The sequence below is a fragment of the Mandrillus leucophaeus genome, unplaced genomic scaffold (assembly GCF_000951045.1).
Source record: "Mandrillus leucophaeus isolate KB7577 unplaced genomic scaffold, Mleu.le_1.0 Scaffold18, whole genome shotgun sequence".
Taxonomy (NCBI): Eukaryota; Metazoa; Chordata; class Mammalia; order Primates; family Cercopithecidae; genus Mandrillus; species Mandrillus leucophaeus.
This window is the reverse complement of record NW_012101809.1, coordinates 441,190-446,600: the sequence shown is the minus strand read 5'-3', so window position 1 is coordinate 446,600 and position 5,411 is coordinate 441,190. Positions and strand designations below refer to the sequence as shown.

General features: G+C 51.6%; 1 long non-coding RNA gene across 1 annotated transcript; it reads left to right on the top strand.

The window, feature by feature from the left end:
- The first annotated feature begins 251 nt into the window (after positions 1-251).
- On the top strand, positions 252-5,076 carry LOC105537733. Its single transcript, XR_001005768.1, has 5 exons — positions 252-416; positions 2,744-2,838; positions 3,303-3,618; positions 4,727-4,798; positions 4,961-5,076. It is a non-coding gene; the product is annotated as an uncharacterized LOC105537733 (long non-coding RNA).
- The last annotated feature ends 335 nt before the right edge of the window (positions 5,077-5,411 follow it).

The following is a 5,411-nucleotide window of genomic DNA, read 5'->3' as shown; positions in this document are numbered from 1 at the left end:
GGTGCAGGGACGGTGGACATTGCCTCCGAGCGGCATAAGACACCGGCTGGGAGTGGGTACGAGGGTGGAGGGCTGCCACGCGGGTCCCACAACGGCGACAGGAGTGGGTGCTCAAGGTTGAAGGGAGAGACAGCCTGTCGGGAGGGGGGAGAGGCGGCGCTCTGCAGAAGGGAGCGGAAATGTTGTGGAGAGGCAGCCCCTGGGTCCGCCCGGGGAGCTGGGATGCCGCGCGGGCCGCGTGCGCCCGGGAGTACTCAGGTGGCGGCTGCCCGCAGGCAGTGGGGCGATACCCTCTGTGGGCAGGGTCTTGCCCCGGAACCGCCATTCCTCAGCCACAGGGGCGCCCGGTGTGTTTCTGTTTTAAATCCTGAAACTATTGACGCCCCAGGCGCAGATGGGTGTCTACAAACCAGGCGGTGAGTCTGCAGAGGGAGGAATGTGCCTGGTTTTGCTGTGGATCCCGAGCGCTCGGGCGCAAAGATTCCGAGGTGGGGGCGGAGGGGTGCACGGCACTGCGGGGTGGCGGACCTTGAGTGTGTGTGCATAACGGTGGCCGCCGAGCATACAAGCAGGAAGCTGAGCTTCAGCCTCACTTCCCCAACCCACCTCCGGGGCAAAACTGTCTCAGGGGAAATGTTTCTGCTCTCTTGTAGTCCGCAGTTTTCTTCTCCTCTGGTGATTTCATGATTCTGGAAAAAGAAAAGGAGAAAGACTATCGAAACAATCTCTCTCTCCCCAGTTTCCAACCGAAGCCTGCGTTTCTCCTTGTTACACTCCCTTGCTTCTTAGCCTCGCTTCGCTCCTAGGCCTTACATAAATCTAGCCCCAACAATCCAGGTCTTAAAACTGCGACCAGGACAAAGCGCCCCTCTAGCGCCCGATCGCCGATACACGCCCACAGAGGCGCTGCTGCCGCCGGAGCCCACCAGGGCGCCTCTGTCAGCTCACGCAGGGGGCTGTCTCCTCCCTACCAGCAGGCCCACGGGTGCCTTTACCCCAAATCCCGCCGCCCCAGCCGCCCCCGGGCCAGGTACCTTGCGCCAGGCCTAAGCGGTTGTCTTTTGAGGACCCTGGGCAGGTTGCTCCTCAGTAGGCCACTAAGGCCTGTGAGGACTCCCAGGCGAAGGGGCCTAGCGGGTGGGGCCTAGGCCTTATCGCCGCTTCCTTTCCCCATCCCCAGCCCAGCGCAGTGCTGTTCCAGCCTGGGGAAAACCTCTATCTGCTACCGCATCCCTGAGATTGATCTGAGTTTTATGCCCAGAGCAGGGGTTTGGGTTGTCTCCAGCTACCTCCCCAGTATTGTTCAGACTCCCTTGGTCTGGTTGCCCAGTGGCCGTGCTTCCCCGCAGGGATCCCTGCCGGGCCAGTCTCATCTAGGTGGCCTCCTTTTCCCGCGCGCGCAGCCTGTACCCGCGACAGCCTCGGGCCTGAAAGGAGAAGAACTCCAGAGCGGTAGTTGTATAACAGCAGTCGCTCCGCAGGAGTCTCTTATCAGAGAGTGGGATCTGGTTCCAACGCCTATCCAGTTACGATCGCCTTCTGGGGCATTTGCATTCTCTTGTCTGAAAAGGAGATCTTTGAAATCCTCGAGCTGTGCTCTACTAATAATACGTTTTCGTTCCAGACACTTTAGCTAATTACTGTCAGATAAAGTAAGGATGGCTGCATCCATGGAAGCGTTTGATTTTGTTTTAATCGAGTGTATCTGCCTTCCTACGCTTTCATCACCTCATACATTTATACAAGCCCTCTACCCCACCCTATGATTAAAGATCATCAGTAAACGGTGGTAAAGTCCTTGAAGGGGAAGTGCTGTATAGAGACATAAACGTCTGTACCTTTTTTTTTTTTTAAGGAACCACATGCTAGCCATTACAATAAATGCATTATCAAATGAAAAATGTGACAATTTTTTGAAAACTGTAAAGTGTTCTCATAACTGTTATTGTCTACACAAACATTGCTTAATGTACATATAAATATAGGCAGATAATAGATAATTTTAGTTGTAAATGCCACTGCTTATCCCGTTATCTCTCAGCTATTCAAATGGTCATTTAATTATGTAACCAAGGCCACAAACAAGTTGAAAGTTATTGTGGCTTTCTAATCAAAATGTAACAATGTAACACCACAATCAGAAGTGATTTTTCTATTAAAGCATGAAAAATCATCCTGTGATGAACTCAGCCAAAACATTTCAGGGAAATCTTTTTTTTTTTTTTTTTATTGCTCTTCTAGAAGTTTCGTTTTCAATGTCAACTTACGAGATCGAGAGAGACCCACTAAATGGGTTTTTGTTAATTTGTTGGTGGTAATGGTGGTGGTGGTGGTGGGGTGTGTGTGTGTATGTGCAAGTGTGCTTTGCTTTGGTTTTTTGTTAAGGAATGTTAGAAAGCTACCCATTTTTTTTAAAAGCAATTCAGAAGCAATAGCATTTTAATTACGAGATGGGTGAATACATTTTGTGCTTTCAAAGAAATGTCAACTGCATTGGTGAGTCCTAGAAGGCATTAAACTGGTCTAATTTCTTGGGAGGTTTTTTCTTGTTGAAGGAATTTCATAAAAAGAGATTTTGAAATGCTATTTTAAGCATTTAGTTTGTTTTGCATGTGTTTGTAGGAATGCCAAATTTTCCTAGATTTTATTTGGAATTGAGTTTTCTAAATTAACCAGTATTTCTCTTTCCTGGGAGAAAATTAGTCCAAATACAGTAATTTGTATTGTTCTTTGTAAATTGCAGGTCCTTGCTGAGAATGTGACTTTCGATTTCTCAGGGAGAGGGCTTCACAGCTATCTTTGTGGATCTGCCCCTCCAAAAATTTTAAAGATAAAAATGTAAATTACACTTTCTTTACCAAAACCAGTTCTGTTAATAAAACATGTCGAACAGACTGTATCTTTGTTGAATGAAAATCAATTCAATACTTTTTCAAACAAAAAACACCTAAAAAAAGGACTCCTGTATACAGACATTTATTTGTACTGTTTGTGTGTGCTATTTGGGCGTGCAGTGAGCAGTTTTAACTTGAGGATTAAATTGGAATTCTGAATGCATTCCTTTTTTGTTGTTGTTGCTAGCGTGCGTTTAACTTTCCGTAGCGAAATTTCAATGTGTATAAACTTTTAAAATTGTAATCTGACTTCAGAAGAGCAGCTGCAGTCTTCGGCAAATTAATTCATTTGAACCAGAGCGACTGCCTGCTTCGTGCGGATTCTGATTTTTAGTAGAGGGGGAATAGAGAGAGAAATGTGGTTATCGCGTTCCAAGAAGCAAGAGAGATTCTTCGTGTTTCTTCCAGCGCTATCTACTCGAAACTGTCTGCTCTCAACAGTAAACCGGCTCCGTGAGATCTCAGCCTCCTAGGACACAGAAAGCTTTCTCCAAATCTCCCTGGGGGTCACGTTGGCACAAATACCTTCAAACCGTCTGAGAACGAAAAAGACTTTTCTCATTTGGAAAGAAACGTTTACTGCAGTCTTGTTTAAGTAACATGTTTAAGTAACGTCTTATCTGGCCTTCTCCGCGTCCAGCCCGGAGGTCCGGGTCTTCGGTCGGCACTGGGAGAATGATCCCCAAGGTTCGGCTAGACCTTCGCTGCGTCAGCGGACGGCCGGGTCTGCGGGCCTAGCCCCCCTATTGCCCTTGGCCCTCAAGCTGCAGGGACGCCCAGCCATCACCACTGCCCCGGCGCAGTTCCGGCTCGGCTCGCCTGACCCTGTGGAGATTTGGGGGTCGGGTGGGACCGTTGGCTGCTGGCCTTGCTCAGAATCAGCCAGGGAACAGTACAGAGGGCAGAGGCACCGGACTGGTGCGGCGCGCCAGGACGCATGCCACAGGGGTCAGAAGGAGTGGCGCGCCCTAGGAACCAGGTCCAGCCTCTGGACCTTGCAGCCTCGCAGGCGTGTCAGGTCGGAGGTCTCCAGTTCGGTAGCTCCAGGTTGCAACGACTGTAAGGGCTCCGGGCCTCATTGTGCCCTGCCCGCCACTGGCGCCGCGTCTCCAAGCCAGTGCACTTAGGGCCTAGCAGTGCTGGGCTTTTTCCTAGGGCATCTTTCTCCATCCGCCTGCCAAGGGCCCGGGGCCCTAGCGAAGAGGGCTAGAGTGACTTGGTCGGCCTGCACAAGGTGCACCTTTGTCCTTGAACCTGCCTCTAGGTTCTCGAACTCCCCTCCACCTCTCCGCGCTCCTATCAACCAGAGGCAAGGACCTTCTTACCTCTTGAGGTTCGCCACATCCAGAGGCCGGGCAGAGCCTCTGAGTCGGGGATCCTAAAACGCGCGCGCTCTTCCGCCTGCAGTCCTCCTCTCCCTCACTGCTAGTCTTTTATCCCTCGTAGCCCCTTGGTCTTTGACGGAGCCCATTTTACTCTCCCACCCCTTTTCCTTTATGCCCTTCCCCCACTTCCTTTCTTCCTCACCTCCTCCCCCATCTCCTCAGTTTCCTTTCTCACTGTTTCCACTCCTCCCCACCTGTTTCCCTCCTACCTATTTTCTCACTCTTCCCCTCGTCTTGTTTAATTCCCCCCTTTTCCCTACCTTCTTACCCCCTCCACTCTGATGCTCTCAGGTTTTTTGATCGTGGCCCCTGCAGATGTTTGATGTGAAGGGAATCAGGGCAGCACAGGAGGGCTTCGGCGAGGTGGGGTGAGACTAACTGAGCAAGACCTCACTCCTGAGCCCCACATTCCTTCCCCCATCCCACCCCTCTGCTTCTGACCCTCAGGGCTGCTCAGGAGAATGCCCGTGCACCCCTTTGCTTGTGAAAGGGAAGCTACTCTGTGCCCTGCTCCAACTGGTAAGACCTCTCCCACCTCCCAAGCCCCCACTCCCCGGTAGCCTCAGCAGTGGGCCCTAGCTGGTCTGTGGGGCTCCAGGTGGCAGGCTTGGCTGCCCTGCCTATGGAAATCCCCACTCCAGGCAGATCCTGAGAAGCCTCCATTTCCTTCTATTGTGGCAGTCTGAAGAGAACCAGAGCAGAGCTGGAGGTGACCATGAGGCCTGGGCCCCAGGCATAGCTGAGAGTAGATGGGGGCTCCCAGACCAGGAATGCCCGCCCCTACTGCACTACACACAAGTGAGAGCAAACTGACCTTCCTTTCTTTTCCAACAGCCCCACTTTAGACTGGGGGTTGTATTGTCTTGAGATCACCCCAACTGGAAGGTGTCTCAGAGATCGCCTTAAAATGCAGGGGCCAAATCCAAGAGAAAAGAGTGGGGTCCCTGGCTTCTCACACCAGCCAAGGACTGAGCACTCTAGCTGCTGTGGGTCCACCAATAATCTCCTACCTTTTCCCTAACTGGGGCCAGTGGGGGGCACTGAGTCACTGGCCTCCTGAGAGGAGACTAAGTCTCATGCATTCTCCCCTGGGAGCTGGGCTCCCCAGATGCGTGGCAGGCAACCAGCCAGC